The sequence below is a fragment of the Pseudonaja textilis genome, chromosome 8 (genome assembly GCF_049901715.1).
Source record: "Pseudonaja textilis isolate UNSWEBS1 chromosome 8, rPseTex1.2, whole genome shotgun sequence".
Lineage (NCBI taxonomy): Eukaryota > Metazoa > Chordata > Lepidosauria > Squamata > Elapidae > Pseudonaja > Pseudonaja textilis.
The window spans coordinates 28742373-28766941 of NC_141997.1; the positions used below are offsets into that span (position 1 = coordinate 28742373).

At 38.3% G+C, this 24569-nt stretch overlaps 1 protein-coding gene across 9 annotated transcripts in view; it reads left to right on the top strand.

Moving 5' to 3' along the window:
• Positions 1–24569, top strand: part of FARP1 (FERM, ARH/RhoGEF and pleckstrin domain protein 1) — a 145063-nt gene that overhangs the window by 27227 nt on the left and 93267 nt on the right. The gene's annotated exons all lie outside the window — the stretch shown is intronic.

A 24569-nucleotide genomic window follows, 5' to 3' on the forward strand; every position in this document is an offset into this window, starting at 1 on the left:
TGGGCTCTCTCGCAGCATAGATAGAAAGGGCGTTCAGGGTAACTTCTACCAACGCCCATTTTAGCTTGTTCTAGGATGCTGTGTGGATCAAGTGGCATTTCAACTATCAGAATGACATAGTACAGAATACATAGTACCTTCCTTTAAGGTTTCTGAATAGAGAAAACATAACTTTCATTTAGTGATTGTAATTGGCAACTTGACAGTTAAGTGAAGCAGTTGCTAAATGAAAATCTATGATTGTGCTTACAATTTTTAATTTTTCTTCGCTTCTTGCTACTTTCTTCAAGTGGGAGAAAAACATATCTAAAAAAAACAGGTAAACTCTTTGAGGACATCTTGGAACGGGGTGAATATACCTGCTGTGAAGGTCATAAATATGAGGACTGTTTGCTAAGTTGTTTTTTTAGCATCATCATAACTTTGAATAGTTGCTAAACAAGGCATTCGTGAGCGACAACTATCTGCATAAATGCTGTATTTCTGAGGGGGAGAGGGGTTTTGTGTTTATAGACCCAATATGTTTTTTTCAGGTTTCAATAGTGCTCTCAGTTATCAGTATAACCAACAGCATTTAACAATCACTTAGTACTTCTAGATTTTAAAATCTCCACTCCTTATTTGCTATAAGTTATGACAAGAGACAAAATAAATACAACTTATTTGATATGCTAATTGTTTCAGATAATTTCAGGAAATCCCTTTCTGTCCCAAAGACCAAAGCAAGGTTTGGAAACTTGGCAAAGTAAATTTGTTTCCTCTTGTTGAGGAACACTTCAGAAATATACTGAACTGTGGGAAAAGAACGTATCCAAAAAGAAATATAGATAGAATAGACAAGTGGTTACTTTCAGTTTTAGCCTATTCTCCCAACCAGCTAGTCATATAAAGAGGAACTCTGGGTTGAGTTGGACCTGGAATCAATGGTATAACACAAATATAAAATAATCAGGGTGATGCCATTGTGTGTGTCTGTTCTTTTGTTGATTTTGAGAATAATGAGAAACAATTAGTTCCTTGACAACAGCCTGTGTGGTTAGTTTTATTTAGATTAATCCCAGATAAAAGCAACTCAATACTCACTTCTTTGGCAGAACAGACAGAATGAAGCCCTTTAAGGGAAGGGGAAAGGCAGAAGTATCATGAACAGTACATCAGTTTATTTATTTTTTCACTGACTGAAGCTATTATTGAGTTCTCTTAAATAGAAAATGAATGCGAAGGGAATGAGATTCTGGTTGAGAATGCAGAAAGAATATATGGAACCATAATTTGGTAAATAGAGACTAGGTCAGGTGTACTATTTAATGTAATGTAAACGGGGTTGTCCCTTATTAAGGGAAATTGGAAAATACCCTGAAGAAGACAGTGGTGACCCACTTTCATGTTCCTGACAGTGAAATTACATGGAAGTAAATTGTCAAAGAAACCAATTCAAAGGAGACATAGCCCAGCTAGATAGCAACACCTAGCCAATCTTGGCTAATCCAGAAAGCTAGATAAGGTTAGTATTTGACGGAAGAAGTCCAGGAGTATGGGCTTGACAGTCTAAACAAGGATTCTTGAAGAAAGCACTTGTCAATCATCTCTGTATCACCTTAAAACATTGTCTGGATTTCTCGATGTAAATCACAAGGAGTCATTCTAAACCAGAAGGTGATTTTATTTTATTCGAAGACCAAGAAAATAAAGGTTTAGGTTTGGATTCTCACTTAGCTACTTCTCTGTGTAGCTTCTACCACTCAGCATGCTCAAATATTCTTTGTGAAAATGATAAGGGAGGGGTAGTGTAGCGCAGTTTGCCTTCAGCTCTTGGACAGAAAAATGAGATGTAATTGACATGAAATAAATCATACTTCTTCCCTGTTTCTTACTTCCTTTCTCACGGCATCTCATGAAAAAGAAGCAGTGATGTCCCACAAACCAATCATTTCTTCCCTCTAGCTCTACAAGATGTTTGACAATAAGAATTACTTCTGGCCCATGGCCATGATAATAAAAAATTGGCAATAATTATTACCATAATAATTAAACAAAAGTTACATGTCTGGAAGTGGTCCATTCTGATTATCTGTTGCTAATAGGAAACAGCTTCTGGCTTCTGTTTAATGGAGCAAAATCGGCAACTAGCTTGGTCATTCAGATATATCCAGCAATGCAATTTATGAAGTTATGACAATTTGTGTAATATATGAACAAACACTGAGCTATCCAGCATGGGAATTTTGGAATCCTGTCCTACCAAGGTTATGCGTATTCTGAATATTTGTGGGGTTTTGTGCCTGAGTCAGTGTCAATTCCTGGTGATTGCCTGGATGGGTTCCTGCTGTTTTCTTGGCATAATTTGCATAAGTGGTTTCCTTCAGAAGTAACTAATTTAGGGTCACCCAGCTGGCTTTGTGCCTAAGGCAAGACTAGAACTCATGGTCTTCCATTTCTAAACTGTCTGACTATCTTGTAACAGAGAAAATACATATCAGACTCTATTGTAGCTTAATGTGTCCTGTTTATGGAACTATTAAAATTCAATACCAGTTTCAACAGAGCTTTATGCCCATAGATTGTGCCTCTCTGCTTCAAAGTGTGTCCTTTTTGTCCCTTCCCTCTGAAGAAACCTGAAATAATTTTTGATGTATACTTTGTGAGTTTTACAGCTGCATTAGAGATTTCAATTTTTTTGCTCTGACCTATAAATATGTGAATAAAATAACTTCTGATGTTAGATATTTCTGTGTTTCTCAAGACTTCCTTTCTGAACTGCCACTGAGTCCAGCTGGGAATTGGAGAAAGATTTTCTTTCAAAAATAAGATAGTGACATTTGAAAGAGAGTTCAGGCTATTCAGTTGCAATCCTTTTGTTTGTTGTTTACATTAAGCTTTACTTTTACAAATCTATAGAGAATGTGATGTTTGGTTTCTCTATTGCTCATATAAATGCCTTAAGATTTAGCTTTAATAGATCCCATCTGGTAGTGTTTTTTTTAATTTATTTTTTTACTCTATATATTAAAAAAAAAGGCACAGGTTGCTCTTCCAGTGTTTACTTTTGGGATAAACTTCTCTATAAAACCATCCTGGTAGACTGGGCAGTTTTTCAGTTTTGGTTTAAGTGTTTCTTTTTGTTCAAACTAGAATCCATTGTAGACTGTTCCCTTTTATAATGCCAATAAAAAAGCCTAGGAAAACCATTAAAGTCAGCACTTTCTTCTTCCTCAGGGGCATTCAGTAATTGAGAAATGTAAAAAAAAATTTCTCTCAGTACCTGGTCATTTTTCCTCTAGAATATGAAGGATAGATTTAATAAGTATAGGTGTTGTGTCAGGTGCAAATAACTAGGAGCTTTTATTGAGTTCAAACCACAGAAGAGTTTATTATTGCTATCTCTAATGAACGAATCTAGTAAACTAATGGTCAAAATTAAATTGGTGCTAGATAAGGGTCAACAGAATTCATGGGACATTGGACTTGGGTCTTTTGTGGCAACGCAATGACTCCAAGCATATGACACATTTAACCCTACCTTCTCTTCTCCTATTGTGCTTGAACCTTCTCCCCCATGATGATTCATTCTGACATATGGTAATAAGGCTACCATCTTATTTAATCCTATCACTGAACCTCTAATAAAACTTCACAGTGCATATGGCAACATGTTGGTCTTTCCATGTGGTAATTTTTTCATGGTACAAACTGGGGGGGAAACCCTTTCATTAATTTGAAATTGTATTCCTGCACTGTAGGCACATACATTGTCCACAAACAGTATTATAGGAGGGACATCACGTAAGATGATGATGCAGGAGGCTGTATATATGTGAGCACCATCTGATATTTTAGAATTTTAAACCATAAACAGGGTAAGTTTTAAAAAAATTGAAGCATTCAATATCAGCTGTGATTTGACTGCAAAAAGCAAAGCAAATGTAGAAGTGTGATGTTCTGATAATGAACAATGTAAACTAAAGATAGAACTCTAAGCCTCTTATCTCCCAAAACTTACTTAACTCCCCTAATGGCAGCCTGTTAGTAAAGCTGAGAGCACTTATTTGCAGGAAGTTAGAAGAATGATTGATAACAACAAGAAGAGCTGTTGTTGTTATTTAAATATTAAAAATGGTCCTCACAAGAAGTGGCTATCCTCAATTAGGATTAGGACATCACAGATTTTTTTTTCTTCTGTTCATCAAACTACCTCTTGTTTTAAGCAGTGGCTCAATTGTCCCAAATGAGGCCCTACAGTGTGAAGTCATTCTGCGTCTGGTTATTAGGGCCCTGTTGTATGTTTACGACAGAGCTGATTGAAACTAAAGGAAACCTAGCCAAGGAATTTGCCCTCATGCATCAACAATCTTACGTATTGAGAACAAACAGCACTTTCATAGAGAGAAACTGGACCATGCTGTGACTGAGAATAAAAATGACCCTCCAACTAGAAGATTAACCATTTGAAAATTCTAATGAATCGTTAAGATTAGGTTTATTTATCTTATCAGACATACAGTATTTAGCAAACAACAATTGAAGCTAAATAGCCTCGCATCCATTTGGGCACAGGACATCTCCATGATGAAATCCTTTTAACAGAATGTAAACACTGATTGCAAACAGACGGAATTGACTCTTAAAACAATATATGGACAGAAATGTAAACCAAAAAAACCACAGAACCAGAACTGGAATATCCACAGTCAAAATAGGCTATATTCCTACTGTTGAAGGCATGGTTATAGAAATAATAACCAGGAAACAAAAAATGAAAGCATCCAAAGGAGGCATTAGCCTAAGAAAGAAGGCTAATGAAAAAGGAAATCAACTCAACAAAAGTAAAAATATTAAAAATCTGGAATTTCATAGGTCAACCAAGAAATTCAACCTAAACAAGCTGCTGCATATCATAGAAACTGAATGAAAAAAAAAGAGAAAATACAGAAGTCCTCGACTTACAACCACAATTGAGCCCAAAATTTCTGTTCTGAAGTGACATGTTTGTTAAGTGAGTTGTTCCCCATTTACGACTTTTCTTGCCATAGTTAAGTGAATGACAAGTTAATAAGTTAGCAACCTAGTTGTTAAGTGAACCTGGCTTCCCCATTGACTTTGCTTGTCAGAAGGTCGCAAAAGGGGAAGTACCTTGACCCTGGGACACAGCAAAGGTCATAAATATGAACCTGTTGCCAACCATCTGAACTTTGATCACATGATCATGGGGATGCTGCAAAGATTGTAACTATGAAAACGGTCATAGGTCACATTTTTCAGGGCATTGTAACTTTGAACGGTCACTAAATTAATTGTTGTAAGTCGAGGACTACCAGTAACCAGAAAAGACTGATATTCAGGGAAAAATATATACAGGTGATCCTTGATTTATGACCACAAATGAGCCCTAAATTTCTATTGCTAAGTGAGAAGTTGTTGCATGAATTTTGTCTCATTTTACAAACTTGCTTGCCACTGTTGTTAAGTGAATCACTGTAGTTGTTAAGTTAGTAACATAGTTGTTAAGTGAATGTGGCTTCCCATTGATTTTGCTTGTCAGAAAGTCATAAAAGGGGATGACATGACCCTAGGATACAGTAATAAATATAAACTGGTGGCCAAGCATCTGAATTTTGATCACATGACAATGGAGATACTACAATGGTCATAAGTGTGAAAAATAGTCATAAGACACTTTTTACAATGCCCTTATAACTTTGAAAGTCACTAAATGAATTGTCGAAGACTACCTATACAGGGGAATAAAGAGAAGCGGATATCACAAAACAAATTCAAAGCGAAGAGTAGTAAAGGCAAACAAGTAATCTCTATCCAATTAGGAGACAATAAATGCATAGAATTTAATGTGCTTAATCCACAATTCCACTGAAGCTTCCTCTTTAACTAATAAATATTGTGATTGAACAAAATACTTGACATTAACAATTGATCATTGTCAAACTGACCTCTCATAGTAACAGCTCCAGACATATAATGTGGAATGAATCTAGATTAGGAAATGAAGGATCAGATCTACTTGCATAAAACAGGGAACTACTTACATAATAGGATAAAACCAAACCTAACAGTATATACACCTTTCTCAGGGTTAGAGTTCTACTCCAGACGTGTGAAAGAATTGCACTATGATAGACAAAAGCTAAGTTTATTTCTACTCAGTTTTTTTCTTTAAAAAAAACATAATTCATAATTTATAATCCATCCAATTTATATGGCTGCCCAAATCATTCTCTGTGATTCCTGGTGGTTTACAAGGATAAAACCCCAATAAGCAATAACACCCACCCCTATAGCAATAACAATCAGATGAGCCACGATGGGCTCCATATCACTCTGAGGTCCCCAGACCCATAAGCAGAATCGGGGCCTCGAGAAAGAGTGTCAAAGTGGGGGCCAATCTTAACTCTGCAGGAATGATGTTCAGCAGAGAAGGAGCCATCGTGGAGAAGACCCTTCTTGGTCCCACTAGATGCACCTCCGTATGAGAGGCAACCCATGACATTTCCTGCCTCCCTGCTCTGGTGGGTCCAGTACATATGACTGATAAAAGGTGTTCCTTCAAATAATTTACTCCCAAGAAGATTATAGGGTTTTGAAGGTAACAACCAACATGTTGAATTGGACTCGGAAGCAAATTGGCAGCAAAATTCAGCTCCCTCAGGGAAAATGTGCAAATCTAGATTTGCACAAAACCACGTGGGCCACCACATTTTGAACCAATTTCTGGATATTTTTCAAGGGCAGCCCCTTGTAGAGTGCATTGTAATAGTCAAGATGAGAGGTGACTAGGGTATGGATAATTGTGAGCGTGAGTTCAGAAAAAGGCATGACTGATGCACAACCCACAATTGCACAAAGGCCTTCTGGCCATGGCTGCCATCTTCTCCTTGAGGAGGAGAAGGAGAACCTCTAGATTATATACCAGGACTGTCTGGAACAGTGCCAACCCATCTAAGACCAGAGATGGTAATATTTGAAGGACCAAACATTCCCAAGCCCAGAGCCATTCGAATCCAACCCTTACATGCACTGAAAGAAGGAGGTCATAGCATTAAATCACCATGGGCTGAGAGCTATACAGTACCTGTGTATCATCAGGATGTCAACGATATCTCAGCTTGTGGTGGCAGATATAGTCCAGCTGTTCATGGATACAGATAACCAGTCTCTGTGGGTTCTTTGGTCATTAAATTGATTGAGACTGATTGAAGTAAAGAGAGTTCAATTAGATTGATTGGGGCTGTTTTAAGTAAAGAGCATTTGGTATGCTGATGAAAGGAGGTCCAATCTTTATTGTTCATTCTTTTCAGAGGAATTTCCCCTCAAAACGTCTCTTGACTGTTCACTTCCCTTTCTAGTTTTATGACCACGCCATGTTTGGTGGCTTGAGAATTAAATTTGAAGAAGAAAATATTGTGTGCCAAAATTCCTTGTATTTCAGCTGCAGCTGTGGAAGCTTGTAAAGCAAGTCTCTGAGGACTGAAGGCAGCCAATTGGCGGCACAAGAGGAGATGCTTACTTTCCTTCCCCCTTGACCTGAGGGGAGGGAGGGTAATAAGCCAAGTGAGCTGTTCTTCTCCTGAGAAAAGGAGAAAAGGAACAGGCTCCTTCTGCATTCCAGAGAGCTTGAAATAATCCTTCAAGTCAAAGGAACAAAAACAGGGCTCCATAGAAATGCTGCCCGCATTCTCTTCAGATTTTTGCAGTTCAGTTGGCTGTTGTGTATGGCCTTCGTTTGTATAACTGATGTTAATACAAGGATGAGATTTTATCCATTTTTGCAAACCTTCCGTTGTTATCTAGACAAGAGGAAATGACAAAGGGGATGATAAAAAGGATGGATGGATTTGCGATAGGAGTATAAACACATGGGCAAAAGGCCTCACATTGAAAAGATGTGCATTTGAGTCTTGTGTGAGTAGTTCAAACTATTACCTTGTTATCTATGCAGGCTTGTGACATTTCTCATGCAATCTTTTTTTCCCTTTTTGGTGTCATTTAAATATTATTGCATGTAAATAGAGGTGTTCATTTACATCTTTTCTAAATGTCTAAATGTAAGACGTTCATTTACATTGTTCCTAAACAAACATATTTTTTTTTAAAAAAAACTATTAATATTGACTTGAAGACTGATGACTAAGAACTGTCAACATTATTTTCCACTGCTGAAAGAAAAACTGTATTTTTTATTTGCATCGTTATTTTATGAGTGCCACTAGTACAATTAAACAAGCAATTGTGGATGTACCTTGTTAAGGATTGCTGGGCAAAGTTCAGTTAGAATTTATGAATAGTGTTGATAGGGTCATGCTAACAAAAGAAAGAATATTTTTTAAAACATGAAAGAAGCCACTAGCAGCCTTTACAATAGTAGTATTGTAAAAATACTAGATCTTTAGTGGACTTACATACAGGTTTACCAAGCAGCATGTTACACAATTTAAGACTCAGTCAGTTTAAGGAAGTAGATTCTTGCTATGCCAGTTCTGTTCAAACTGTCTAATGAGCAAATTTTTCAACTGCTTTGAAATTTGAACTGCCTGAGACTATTTGGATTGAAAGGACAATGAAAGGTGAAGCTTTCTTCCATACTAGCTTAAATTCTATTGATTTCATTGATACATCGGTGGAGAGTCACATAAGGCACAGAATTTGCAGACTTATTATTAGTCTGAAAATAGATGGGAGAGAAAAAACATTTAAAATACTCTCTGATATGATTTTAATGCCAGTCATCAGTTTTGCTTGTTTTAAACACCCCATTCTGCTATGGAATAAAAAAAAACAAAAATTGATAAGAAAACTTGGTAACTATTTTAAAATCAGGAATTCATTCTAGATGAAAAGGAATGCAGTATTTTTGTCAGCTGAGATCTGTTTGATTGAATTAGAATGTACCCATCTTTCCATACTGTGATGTATCAATATTTAACCAGAATGAGATTTGCAAGTTTTGTGGAAGAGATGGCATAAACAACCCAAATAATTTTACTGAAATTGAATGGCAAACTGCTTTATATTAATTGATGTGGGGGAAGAAGTGGCAGAACATAGGGGTGGAATTAAAAGAGGACTCAGCCTAGAATCCGTCACATAGGCAGAAGCACACTAAGTCCAACCTCCCTTGAGTGCTGTTGACCCTTATTCTAATTCTAAGCAGGTACTGTAAGAAGATTCTTGTGCATAGGCTGTAACAATAAATCACGTGTGGACCTGGTGGTTTCGTGCCTGACATTTGTGCAGTTTTCTGCCAAATACTGGCGGGGAAACAAGTGAGATATACTAAAAACAAGTCATTGGGGTTTGTTTTTTAAGTATCATGGAATCCTCCCAGTTAAAAGCTATCCTTGGACAAATTGCTGAACATTTCATGATTATCTTGTTCCCAGCCTCCCTGATTCTATTAACATTTTAGTTTCTTCAGTATTACTTCCTGGATCCTTACCTAAAGGGAAAGATTTATTATCTCATTTTTAAAAGGAAAGGCTTAAGGAATCCAAGCAATGGAAACACTCCCCTGAGCGTTTTGCTCACCTTCTCCCTCCCAGCCCCCATTTTAAATGTCTTCATAATCCCAGTGAAAAAAAGAAATTGGACTAGAATACCAGTTGCAGAATGTTTGATGAGAGAATACAGCAACAAGTGACTGCACTGGATAAATTCCAAGGACCTCTATGATTTTTCAGGAAAAACAGACTTCTTCACTTCTTTTTACTTTGGCAGATTTTGAGCTTCAAGGAAGGAACTAAAACCAATAAAATTATAGAGTCCTTGTTCTTGGCTTGCTTTTTAAGAATTAGGAACAGCATATTTAAATGTGAAAAATATTTAAATGTAAAAGTCGTACTAGATATTATGTCTGATGTTTAGTGAGAACCTAGAGTGTATTCAACAATGAAACGTATTAAAAACTGCCCAGTTTTATTTGATTCAAGCCTCTTCTTTCCTCAAATCGGTATTTTATTTTTGTAGCTCTAACAACTTACTTTATTTAAGGAGGAAGATTAAAATATCGCTGCTGTTTTGGTTTGGGAAATCCTTTCCTTTCCCACAGAGTAACAAAACATTTAGTGAGGAAACAAAACCAAAGATTTCACGCAGGCTATTAAAAGAGATTAATGTATCCTGTTAGATTTCACATGCGGAAATTAGCGTCTTTTGTGGCAAAAGAAGACCCAGAACAGCAGTCTTTTTTTTTTAGCTTCTGCAGGTGGTAAAAATAACCCTGTTTCATAGCTCCTTCCTTCAGTCAAGGAGACAAACTAAGGCCACAGGTTGGATCAATTCATTTTAAATGCAAAGAACCAAAGAACTAATCATTAACTTTTCAGTCAGTGAGGATGATCTGGACATTGTCTGTAGCATGCTTCGCTGGCATTTTGTGTTGTGGAAGAAGCTCATATTCGGTCTCTTCTTGAAGTGTGAAGGCTCTAGTCCTGCAGCTGTCAACAGTGCTTCAGATCCTGTAAGAACAGAGCCCTGCATTTTTTTTCAGGGTTCAAATTGCACTCTCACAGGCTCAGGAAAATGCATGTTTGAGTTGAGAAAGCAGCAGGGGGATCATAACATTCGGTTGTATCTTGTTGCCACCTCCACAACGGACCCTGAACTCAAATGTACACTGATAGCGGCATGCAGTTTGTCATGCACCAAATTGTTTATTCAGGTGCAAAACTTTGCATCCCCAGAGGGAATATAGAAGGACTGAAAGGCTCTTCTCCGTCACCCAATATGCTTGCAAGCAGACTTTGTACTTACATAAATGAACTCTCTTGGACCATTTGCCTGTTCATTGTAGCTCTTCAAACCTTCTCTGCATTTTCTCCTTTGGACTGATATAGCAGATAATTTTAGCCAGACAAGTCCCATTTTGTTGAATAAATTTTTCATTTTGCTTTTAGATGTTTTCCCTTGTGGGGTCTCAAATTTCTTGGACCTCACCCCCTTGCCTTAAAATTCCTGGAAGTCTACCTGATAGCCTTATTTTACCCATTGCCTCCAGTTGTAAAAGTTTCTGTCAGATTGTAATGTTCGGTATGACAAATAGGGAGTCTTTCTATTAGTAATACCTAATTAATTATATTTTAACTTTAAATTCAAAATTAGTAGTAATTCACATAACAGTCAAATGAGAGGAAGATAGGTAATAAGTATCCAAACTGCTGAGTCAGACCCCCTGATATAATTATTTTACTTATTTTAATTTTTTTGGAATCCTATTGCACAGGAACATGACTGAAACATCAGTGATCTTAGATGTCTGTTTATTTCAATAAAGTTTACATGATTGATTAACTTTGACCTGCAATATTTATAATCTGATGCCCTCCAGTTGTTTTGTACAACAGTTCTTACAATCAGTTGCTATTGGCTAAGACTAATGGAAATTTAACCAAAGCATCTGGAAGACATCTGGTTGTGTATGTTTCATCTAAAAGTGTAGACTATTGCCAATGGCTGCTTCTGTTTTTAATACCAATAACAGGACTACTGCAGTTGAGAAATCGGTTTTTCTTCCAAGACTCATCATCTTGCCTTAACTAATATGTTGTATGTCATTTTCTTATAAAGATATTAACATGTAATTAAACTGAGCAATGTTTTGAAAGAAATTATTTTTTGCGGGTTAGATGTAAGCCACCATGTTAAGGAATAATGTTAAAAGTACATTGGTGTTAAGCACCCTTAACATATGTGTTATGCCGTTATGTTAAGAGTATTTTGGTGCATTCATAACACAAAACCATTGTGTGAACTTTGTCTGTTTATGGACCCATCAATTAGGACTTGACTATATATGTGTTAGACATCTCTGGCTTATTCAACAAACAATGGACTCTTGCCTCTTGAATTTAGCTCCGTTTTTACTTTAAAAGCTATAATATGGTTTGTCTGGGTTTGGCTCTGTATCCTGTATAAATGCTGCTATTGTGTCCATGCCATAGTTTATGATTAAATATGTGCAAATCCAGACAATTAGGGTATGGTTAAATGATTGTTTAACATAAAGTTTAAAACTTGCCATTATGTCATGAATCTGTGTGACAGATTAATAAGACATTAATATCACTGTCATTTATTATTAGTTGTTTTGTAATAGTAGAATTATTACAGAAATTAAGATTTTCTACTTGTCTTTTAGTAACAATTACTTGAATTTGATTTGATGGCATATTGATCTTAATTATGTTGTGCTAGTGACCACATCATTATGAAGAAAGCAGATTATTATTGTGTCATATTTTATTTCTGAGGCAATTGATAAAGATGATTTGTTCTATTACTAGCCAAACTGACTAAAATTTTGTTGGATGTCAAGGTGCAAAAACACAATGGAAGGGTTGGCATATTAATACCACTGCATACATTCATTTTGCTGAAGTCACCAATGAAGCAGGGGTGGGATTCTACCAGTTTGCACCTATTTGCTAGAACCGGTTGTAAACATTCTAAGCAGTTTGGAGAACTGGTTGTTAGAAGAAATTACTGGCCTAATCCTGTAAGGAAGGCAGGAAGGAAACATTCTGGTGCTGCTTACAGAAACTGCCTCTCCGCTAACCCTTATTATATTCTTGGCAGGACTAGACTTCCTGTCTCAGGAACTTCTCTGGAGTTTTTTTTCCCTTCCTTTTGCTGGTACTTTGCTTGTCTGGAGTGACCATTCAAAGTTACAATGGCACTGAAAAAAAGTGACTTATGACCATTTTTCACACTTAAGACTGTTGCAGCATCCCCACAGTCATGAGAGGCCAGGCGAGGAGATGCGTGCCTCGATGCGAGTGATATTGAGTTGGCCACGTCCAGCCAATAACATGACCACCAAGCCACACCCACCAACTTAGCCATGCCCACAGAACCAGTTGTTAAAAAATTTGAATCCCACCCCTGCAATGAAGTTAATTAAGTTGTTATTATGGGTTTCATCTCAAGAGATGGCAACATTTGGTTGAGACCTGAGCTGCAATTCTAAGAAGGATCGAGTCTGTTTAATATTTTGGTGGGATACCAACAATACTGAGGTCTGGAGGACTGACTTATTATATTTATTATTCAAAATTTGAATGCCCTAGCCTGAAGGGAAGTATGAATTAGAAAGTGCAAGTATGTTTATGCATATGTGTATATATGGATATATGGATGTGTGTGTGAGTCTCCTTTTCTTGAAAATAAACAAGTTTGTTAATATTCCAAATGACACTACACAGCAGCTATAGCAAAGTTTTTAATGATGAAATGACAAAATACTGGAAAGCTGTTGTTGCACGATCATATATGGTTTTCGTGCTGCCCAATCAATCAATTCTTCTATAAGTCTGTTCTTTGACTGTCCATTCCTTAGAATTCATATTGTCCTACTGATAGCTGAATTATTATTTTTTCTTTTCTTTTTTTGTTTAAAGAACCCTAGGAATCCTCCAGGCAGCCAATTAGCTGCAGAGAAATCACTCCTAGCAGCAAAACAGAATTGTGAATTCTCACCAGTTTTTGGAATTTGTGCTTTTGTATTGGTTCTATTCGATATGAACAAGCTGCTTGTATTTGACAAGTTTTTTAAAGGAAAAAAAACTGACTGCAATATTCTGTTGGGTTGGCAAATAAAGATTGAAAATGTTAACACCGTATTTCGTAGGGTTTATTCGCAGTATTTTTAAATAAATTGTACCTGGAAACACTTTTACATTTTCATGTGGATATGATCTACAAAGATCTTTTTGCCTCTTGATGGGTAATTTTTTTAAAAAAAATAGAAATTTAAAGACCAAATCTAGAATTATCTTTATTTCTGATGTATAACAGTTGGCCATATTGTTTCAAATATTAGACAGATGTATTTTGGCTAATTCCATTTTCAGTATTAAAACAGGCAGCTTTAAGATCTGATTACAGATACCAAAATTAAATAAAGTATTCGACCAGACTGTAATGGATATATGTAGGGGGATGGACAGACAAGAGAAAATTGCCTCATTGTATCACAAATCTCACTGTTTGCATACTTGCCTACTTGCAGCACAAATTCAAAATGGTGGAGGTTGTATCATAACATCTTGATACACTTGAGGGGTCATCATAGCTTAGAAGGGCATCTTTGATTCAGTGATAAGAGAATTAATTGAAAGCTGATTTTTGTTTTTAAACAAAAGGTTCAAAATGGGATGCAGGGTGAGTCTTTGACAATGAGCTGAAACATCTAGGTAAAACTATAAGTGTCAAAAAGAATAGTTAACTTTATTATTTATTGTTTTAGGGAAGGAACTGTAAAAGCAGGTTAAAATACCTGGTATTGAATCGGAACCAGAAAACAGTTCTTCACTCCATTTTGCTCTCTGCAACATTGTCTCCTAATAAAATCTGAGTCGGTTCTTTTATTTCAGACTTATGTGAACCATGATTGGCTGGTACTTTGTGCCTATATTTTTTTGTTAATTTAAATAGGGAACATCAAAGCTGCAGATAGGGGGAGTAAATAGTTGTAAACAGGCATTAGCCAGAAAACAACAAAGGTAATTTCTTTCAATCATTTCAATTGACCCACTTACATTTTTGTACATAATACCTCATGCACACATTTTAAATAGCATAGTCTGTGTTGAACATCTGGAAATGAATGGCACCTGTGTTTTCAAAGAGACTGCTTACTGAAAGAGAGCTAATACATATTAGAGAAATATATTTTAAAAGTACTGGGCCTGTACAGAAAGTTAAAAGGTATTTTTAAATGGCCTTATTGTCACATGACTCACATCCCATAATGACATTTGCTATCATCTAAAAATTGTCTGGATTAGTTCAACTGAAAAAAAAAACTATTTCTAGACTACTTGCTTTTTTTGCACCTTCAATGTATTACATAGAATTTCTGTACCACATCTTTGGGTGTTCTAATTCAGTGTTTCTCAACATCAGCAAATAAAAAACATGTGGACCAACTCCCAGAATTGCCCAGCCAGGATCAACACATTTTAAAGTTGTTCAAGCCAAGAAACATTTTAAGGTTGAGGCCCCAACCCCTGGGCTGCGGCCCACTACCAGGCCCTCTATTTGAAATTGGGCAGCACATGTGCATACAGCTCAACTTGGGCATGACGGGCTGGTGAGCATTCACACACACGCCAGCCTGCCACTCATGCAAGATCTGTGCACATGTGTCCACCATTTGCCTGGCCCAGTTCCCCTCTCCCCGCTCCCCCAAGCCTGGCTGCCAACCTGAAAAGATTGGGGACTGCTGTTTTAAGGGGCTGGAAGCACAAAACTTTTAGTGCACTGGGTCTTGGAGTAGCAATTTAAATCAGAAAGTTGGTACATTAATTTGCACAATTAATCCATCCACAATACACTTATCTATGCTAGAGTACCATAGTTCTTTTTAAACTCTTTTCTCCAAAATCTTTTTAACTGTATATGCTTCTGTATAAAAGCATTTTACTGCCAAGTAATTTCTTTTCCTATACTAACCCAGATAAGCTCCTACTTTTTAAGCCTTATTAAATTATGCTAATAAACCCAAAACCATTACATTTACTTAATAATTATTTAATGTAATGATTATTAAAATTAATAAGATAAAATAAATTTATTAAAACAATTTAATAAAACAATTCACCAATTTAAATTGTACAACAGTTGAAGAATCTCTAAGTATCTAGACAAACTTCAGAGAATCCAAACAAAATGTTTTGGTTAAAGCATAAAATGATTGATAGATTAATTCAATTAATTATATTACAGTAATTCCAGTTTCCAGGAGAGATTTGTATAAGTAGTATACTCTAGATTCAGTGGCGTTGACTTACTTCCTCAAGTATTGAGAACTCTGCTAAAGAAAGATCTTAATTCATAAAAATAATTAAATACCCTCGAGCAGTTCTGAGATAAAACATGCTAATTGCAAATCAGTAGTGAAATAGTAACTTCATTCATTAAGAATCTGCTAATTGGCAATTAAGTAACTGAACAAAGATTTTTAAATTAAAAGTTAAAGCTTTTAGTATGTCATTCCTTGAGGGAAATAATAAGTGGCATAAATAATGAATAAGCAAAGAGTTATATTTTGTTATTCAGCAAAGTTGGAACAGACCTTCAAAGACAGGAACTTGGAGAGCAGTATACCGTGAGTACATTATGTGCTCCTCCTCTCTTTCCATGGCTTTGTCTCATGACTCTTGATTTGCAGTAGGCCAGAATGCCCTTGATGAACTCTGAGTTAGAGTCTATTTTTCAGTAACATTAACAACCTTAATAAGGTACAGAACAATTCGAGAAGGGCAAATAAGGAGCATGTGCTCACTATAATAGCAGCTTCGTATATTCTGAATATCTAGTGAACATGATAATTTTTATTCTTTTTATTAGCCCACTGTTACTATTTTATAAATAACTCAAACTGGTGAACATATCTCACACTTCTTCCTATTTTCTCCCAAAACAACCAGCTCTCTCAGCTGGGTGGAAAGATAGTAAGTCATCTAGCTGGCTTTCATTCTTAAGGTGTGAGTAGAACTCACAACCCCCTGGTTTCTATCCTGGTGCCTTAACCACTAGACCAAGCTACTTCTTTAAACATAGTGTCTGCTTTAGATTATAATTGATTATATAATAAGTTAGAATTGTTATATAGTACTAAACTTATTCTTAACTGCATTGAGATTAGATTCTTATTTTGCCTGATCAACATTTGACTGTTATTATCCTTAAGAACTTATCAGTTGCTTTTTCGTAAAAGTTATCAGAAATGTTAAGGAGCCAGACCAATAGAATAATTTAAACCTTGAAAAAAAAAAGTCTACATAAATCATGGCATAGCAAAAGCAAATTCAGTACTGGTATATTTTTCTTGGCTTATTTATATTACTATTGTGTTGTTATTACATTTACATTACTATTATATTGTTACCCATCATGGCAATGGAATGCTAGCGTTTGATCAAGGTTCAGCTCATATGCACTTTAACCAGTATCTCTTTGGTGGTGTTGTCATTGAAAGAATAGCTTGGCATTCAACAAATGTTTTCTACTTAGGTGCAGAGCACCTAGTAGATGAAATGGGGGAAAATAGGGGTGGGGAATCCTGGTATTGTTATATGGTGGCCAATATGTAAATAAGCTCATGATTGAGCTATTTACAATTACTGATTTATTTCAAAAAACTCATTTCTACTGGGTCACTACAAATCTCATCTTCTATGTTCTGAAATCACAAGTCATTTGAATTTATCCCACACTATTAAGACAAAGAGCTTAAATCCATCCACTCATATGACTATAATGCAAATGTGCATTTCCACAACATATACCATTATGGTTAACAGGAATATTGAAAGAATTTTAAATTGTGAGGTTTGGAATGGGTGCTGTTGGAAAGTTCAATGTTTGAATAACACCTTACTCTTTATTTCCTATTCTTCAAATTTTGGGCACTACATTTTAAGAATAAATTAGAAAAGTTGGAGCAGGTATAAGAGAAAGCTGTAAGGATACACAGGAGACTGCAGACAGTCTTATGAGAAGGACCTGAAGCAATTCAGTATCTTCTGTCCTTGAGAAAAACTTATTGAAAAGGTAGATGACATGTTTTCCAAGCACCTGAAGAAGCATAACAAAAAAGAAGGCAATCTCTCTTGAAGCAAAGTACAGGGGATGCGATGATAACCTTTTGTTGAACAAATTGACAGCGGTACCAATTATACAGGGAGATGAGCTCTCCTTCATTGTGAATGGCTGCCAGTTACTAGCTGTGGATGCTTTAAATGGGATTCCTACCCTAAACAGAAAAGTGGTTGATAAATTCAGTGGTGGCTGCTAACTCTGATTGTAGGACTCAAATGTTAACATAATAAATGTTGCCTGGAAGAATTCATTCACAATTTGATTGTGGGCCTCTGAAGAAAATATCAGCGGACATTCAATAACTTTCATTTATAGACTAATAGCTTTCAACAGTCAATTGTTCATAGAATTAAAGAAGAAGAAAAAGAACATTTCCCAACAATTGCCTACAGTCTTGCTCAGCAGCTATTCTTTTTCACTCCTTTTTCTTTTTTGAATTAGCAAAGTTTTAACACTGCCTGTATGTTGATTCATTAAATCTGGTGCACTAGACCATAGATAATGGTTTAGATTGCAGTGACTGGATTCACACAGTCTGCTAAACAAGAGCCAAACCACAGCAAGATTTAATGTGAGCTTTGAACCAACGATGATGCCTAATAAAATATTTTTTCTTGGAGTGATTAATCACTGTTTCTCCAGTGCAGTTGTCTCCTTATATCCCATTCCTCATGTATTATTAATTATGAGCACAAGTAAACTATTGAAGTATACCTACTGGGGCTGGAAACTGTCAAACATTGTTATCAATTGCACAAAGACAGGACAAAAACAGCCATACCCCTTTCCAGAGTTTTAGCCCAGAAAGAAGTTGGTAAGTGCATATTAGGAGAAAACTGTTGGGATAGATTATTGGGAGCAGACCATCATATTTCAATTGCTTGTCTTTCTGATGACCAACCAGAGTGATTTTACTAGCTTTAATGTTAATGTCATTTACTGAATAACACATGGTAAATACTTCTTGAACCATGGACATTCTTGATTATAACCAGGAGTCTCCAAACTTGACAGTTTTAAGACTTGTGAACTTCAACTTCCAGAATTCCTCAGCCAGAATGACTATTATAGCCAGACCCCTGATTATAACCAATATCTTGTACCAAAATAAATGGAGAATTATAAATGCAAATATATAAATTGAAAAATGCACACTTAAAAAAATATTTCATCCCTCACCTCAAAAATAAATTGTTTTTTCCCAGATATACCCGAAGACTGCCTAAAGAAGGTGTTTACTTTTGCCAGCAGTAACTTCCCTGTTGGGTGACCTTAGTTGTTTGCAGGAGAACCATATATTCAATAAAGTACTTGTTTTGTTTTCTCAGTGAAAGATAGTTTGAAATGAGAATGACTCTAAAATAATTTATTTACTTATAGCACAATAGATTGGGAAGAAAATGGCAATACTGAAAATTTTTGACACCAAAAGATCATACGAAATTATGATCAGAACACCTTTATTATTTATTTAGATTTAAGGCTGGCTTGCTGTTCTAATCCATGGAGATTTATGGCAGATTACAAACCCTCTCCAGTAAGAGGATTAAAAACAATACATCAAAATAACAAAAATGGAGCAAGAGATTATAGTTACAGTAAACTTTATATCAAAGGAATTAACCAATATCGACACATGCTGTAGCAGAGCATTTCCACCCCAAATCATCTGGAATAGCCAAATATTAATGGCTATTCTAGAATATGTAAGAAGAAACTAAATTATTTAATTGTTTGGGGAGTGGGGAAGAAATGCTATTAGAAAGAAAGAGAGAGAGAGAGAGAGAGAGAGAGAGAGAGAGAGAGAGAGAAAGAAAGAAAGAAAGAAAGAAAGAAAGAAAGAAAGAAAGAAAGAAAGAAAGAAAGAAAGAAAGAAAGAAAGAAAGAAAGACACAGCTGAAAAGGCTGGTCTCCAAGATCCCTCTGATGACATTATTTTCTTAAGAGACTCCAAGAGAGACCACACCTCCAGTCTTATTGGGTGGGCAGAAATGACAAGATTAGGCCATCTCAAACACATCGCATCCTGTGCCGTACGTCATAAATGATAACCAGCACCTTGAATTTCACCTGCACAATGTAGCTCCTGAAACAGAGATATTACATGAAAGGCCTCCTATCACTAATTGGGTTGTGGCATACTGTAGCAATTAAAGTTTCTAAGTGATCTTCACAGGCAGCCCAAAAGAATTGTTCAGTTGCAGTCTAGCTGGCCCTAAATTGTAAGTGGTGACTTGGCAAAATTGTCCACCAAGGTTCCACAAAGCTCCTCAAGTATCTTCTGAAAGCCAATCAGATTCAGTAGAAGGATGGACAATTTATTCCCCTTTGCAGATGATCAGATGTTTCTGATCTTCTCCATAGCATCAGACATTGATCTGACCATGACAAAGGAGACATTACTGTCTCCCACACTCAATCATATCACATTTGTCTGAGACAAAACACAGATCCAATGTGTAGCCTCCCACTATGATGACTTGTGACATGCCCTTGATTATCATGATGGTCATGAACTCAATTGGCCTTCATTCCCTTCATGTATCTGGATAGTTCCATCAGTTTTCCAGAAGTGAGGTTGGACAGCCCACTGAAGAATGCCATTGTGCAGCAGGTGGAATGGTACAATGGCAACATCAGTGCCCATTGCTGCACAATGGCATGGGACTTAATTTTATGAGTAAGAAATTATGCCTGGATAGTTATGGAAGTTGGTACTTACCTGATACTCCCGTTCTCTGTGAGCTGTGAAGAGCATCCAGAAGTGGGAGGTGCTTCAGTCTCTACTGGAAAGGCTGGGCTTAAAACTCCGGGACGCTCCTCCTCCACGGGACGCCTCCCCAGCGTCCCCCAGTTTTGCAAAGACTGAGTGCCAAAGTCCGGAACTCATCACCTAATCTGGATCCCTGACTGGAACGGAACCTCCCAGACAGAAAGAAATGGATGGGGCTGGATGCTCTTCAAAGCTCACAGAGAACTTTCTCCCGTGAGCTGTTCAGAGCATCCAGAAGTGGGACATATCAAAGCTTGGCCTGTCCTTAGGGAGGGACTCTGTCTGGATCGAAATCCACTCCTAAACTCTGTGGACCCTCTGCAGGACTCTTCTGCCAAATGAAGCATCCTCTGAGGCATAGACACCAATTTTATAATTTCTGACAAAGGGAGATGGTGAAGCCCAAGTTGCTGCTCTGCAGATTTCGTCCATGAAAGCCCTTGTGGCCCATGCTGCTGATGTTGCCGCACTCCTTGTTGAGTGGGCTGTAATGCCCTTAGAAACTGAGATGGACTGGCATTCATAACTTTTAGCTATGGCGGCTCTCAACGAACTACTGGTGGTCGTCGATGACACCCTGTGTCCTAAAGTGGATGGTTGAAGGATAGGAATAGAGCCTCAGATTTTCAAAATGCCGCCGTGCGGTCTAGATAGATGCTTAAGGTCCTTCGAACGTCAAGTCGATGCCATTGATGCTCCAGTCTATGAGATGGTTTCGGACAAAAATTTGGAAGCACCAACTCCTGCGCTCTGTGGAAGGCTGAATTTACTTTAGGAGTGAACGATGGATCCAATCGGAGAATCACTCTGTCCGCATGAAGCACGCACAGGTCCTTTCTCATTGACAATGCCACCAATTCGGAAATCCTCCTTGCTGATGTGATTGCAATTAGGAAGGCCACCTTATATGTCAGGAATTTAAGACTAGCAGTTCTTAAAGGCTCGAACGGGCCAATTGTAAGTGCGGTTAACACCTTGTTGAGGTCCCAGGTGGGATAGCGGTGAATTACAGGAGGTCGTAAATTTGCAGCACCCTTAAGAAAGCTGTGGACATGTGGATGGTGCACTATGGAATGGAGATCACCCCAGGCTATCACCAAGGCTAAAGCTGCCACCTGTCTGCGTAAAGTATTTAGTGATAGGCCCTTGGTCAACCTCTCCTGTAAAAAGTCCAATAATTGTCCTATTGATGGAGCGGTTGGGTCGATCTTAGACCCCTGGCACCAGTGACAGAAAGTGGACCACGTGGCCTCATATATACGATTTGTTGAGGACTGTCTGGATGCTTGAATGGTGGCAATAACATCCTCTAAAATTTGTTGGGCCCTTAAACTTCTCCACTCAACCTCCATACGGCTAGACTGAGCCATTGTGGGTTCGGGTGAAGTATCAGCCCTTGAGAGAGGAAAACCTTTGATGGTGGAATTTTCCAAGGTTGTTCTCTCGACAGGTCCTGTAAATCTGTGAACCACGTTCGCCTGGACCAGTAACCAATATCAATTCCGCTCGTTCCTCCAATAACTTCTGGATCAATCTGGGTATTACCGGGAGTGGAGGAAATGCATATAGAAGTACGGGACACCACTGACATCGCAGAGCGTTGACAGCCTCCACCCCCTGAGTCGGGTATACCTTGAAGTATACCAGGGCAACTGGGCATTGAGAGGAGAGGCAAATAGATCGATCACCAGTTGCCCAAACCTCCGTACTGCTTCCTGGAAAGCAGACGGGTGTAGGCGCCACTCTGCCTGATCTATCATGGTCCTGCTGAGCCAGCCCACTTGTGTGTTTAAGGCCCCTGCTATGTGTTCTGCCTTGAGCGAAAACAGATTGGCTTCGGCCCACTTGAACAACTTGGCCGTCTCCAGCATCAGAAGTTTGGAATGGGTATCCCCCTGTCTGTTTACGTGGGCCTTGGTTGTGATATTGTCTGTCAAGACCAGAACGTGGCATGATTGGAAAAGGGGTAGAAAACTGCGTAAGGCCAGGTGAACTGCTCGCAGCTCCAACAGGTTGATGCTTTGTGATTGTTTGGAAATAGTCCAAATTCCTGCGCAGTGTGGGATTGGAAGTGAGCTCCCCATCCTACCAGGCTGGCATCGGTTGTGATGGTTGCCCTGTAAGGTTCCTTGAAAGGACACCCCTTGTTTATCATTTTTTCCGACCACCAGCGGAGAGATCGGAGAACATTGTGCAGTACCTTTATCCAGACGTTGGAAGTGGCTCTTCTGGATCGCTGGAAAGGTAGCAGGAACCATTGCAGCTCTCTAGAATGGAATCGAGCCCAAGGCACAATGGAAATACAAGAAATCAGTTTCCCTAACAGTTGAGACAGCACTGCCAGGGAAACCCTTTTTAAGGCTCTGATCTCTCTGGCCAAAGACTGGATACTGTTTAACCTGTCCTGAGAAAGACCTTGCCCTCCACGGTACCACTGACCCTAAATGAACTAAGCTAGTTGAGGGGATCAAATGGCTTTTATCCCAATTTGTGGAAAAGCCATGAACCTGAAGGGTCTCCAGAGTAATCTTGGTATCCAATTTTGCTTGATGTCTGGAAGATGACAAAATTAAAATATCATCCAGATAACATTGTAAGCGAATAGAGTTGATCCTGACTGAGGCAGCCAAAGCCGTTAGGACCTTGGTAAAAGTCCTAGGGGCCGAAGCCAGACCGAATGGTAGGGCGATATAATCTAAGATATTTGTATTGAGCAGGTCTAATTGGTATATGTAGACAAGCCTCTGTGAGATCTATAGAAGTCAGGACATCGTTATCTTTGATGCTGAGCAGATTGGACTGGAGAGTAGTCATCTTGAATTTTCAATAAACCAATGATCTGTTCAGACGTTTGAGGTCCAGAATTGCCCTCCAGCCCCCCGAACTCTTTGGGACCACAAACATTAGAGAGTAACAGCCTTGACCCCACTGTTCAGATGGGACCTCTCTAATGGCCCGAATATGTAGAAGATGATTGATAGCCTCCTGCGTCAGCACCCTCTTAATGGGGTCCATGGACCTAGGGCTCCTAATGAAAAAGTTCGGGGGGAGGATTGAAACTCTAGCACCAAACCAAACCTAATAGTGTCCTTGACCCACGCATCAGAGGTGGAGCTGTCCCATTGATTAGCAAACAATTTTGGCCGCCCTCCAATGGGAACTGCTGTCAAGGACTCACTTGGGGTGATGAAAAAATCGGCCTCCGGTGCCTCTGGGGTTTCTTCTGTTTTGGCCTCCCCGCTGACCTCTATCAGAAGATTCAGACCTATCCTGTCTAAAACTGGGCCTGTAGCCTGATGTTCTCTGAGATCTGGGAATGTATGGGCCTTGATAGTAGGGCCAAATGGAACCCCTTCAAAACGACTGGGGCGTTCTGTTTTCAGACCTCCGAAAAAGAGGGGGAAGCACTTTTTTCTTGTTTCTATCCTCTATAAGGAGGGGCTCCAAGACACTGCCAAATAATTTATCCCCCGATATTGGCGCTGGTGCCAACTTGCATTTATGCTTGGTATCTGCCTGCCAATGCCTTAGCCATAGCAGTCTCTGTGCTGATACGTGAGATGCTATGGCCCTAGACGAGAATTTGACTGCATTAAATGTGGCGTCAGCGGAGAATTCTGCCGCTGCAATAATTTTAGCTATGTCCTGGTGGGCTCTGATATTTGACGCCAGCAATATATCCCTCAAGTGGAAGAGCCATCGTAGGGAGGACCGTGTAAAAAAGGACGCCACTGTAGCTGCCCTAATGGCCCAGGCGTCAGAAACGTGTGCCCTACGGAGTGCCAACTCTGCTCTCTTTTCTTCCAGTCAGGGCTTCCTCGGCCTCATTGGGAAAGGTTGAAGAAGAGGCCAGTGCCACAATGGGCTCCTCCACCTCTAGAGTTTTGAGAAAATTTGAAAACTCTGGTGCCAAATTATAATATCGTTTATTGTACCCTGTTGGGGCTGGGTATGATGCTGCTGATGCCCATTGATTTTGTACTAATTCAGCAAACATACAAGGGACAGGAATAGTTTCTGCCTCATTAGAGGGTTGTGAGAATATTAGATCCTCGGATTCATCCTGAGACCCTGTTGACAATGGATGAGGGTTTGATGTGCCTAGTTTAGTGGTGTTCTTTGCCTTGAACAGTAAGGATTTAAAGGAGTGCAGGTGAAAAAGGCCAGAAAAGGTAGGTTGGTCCAG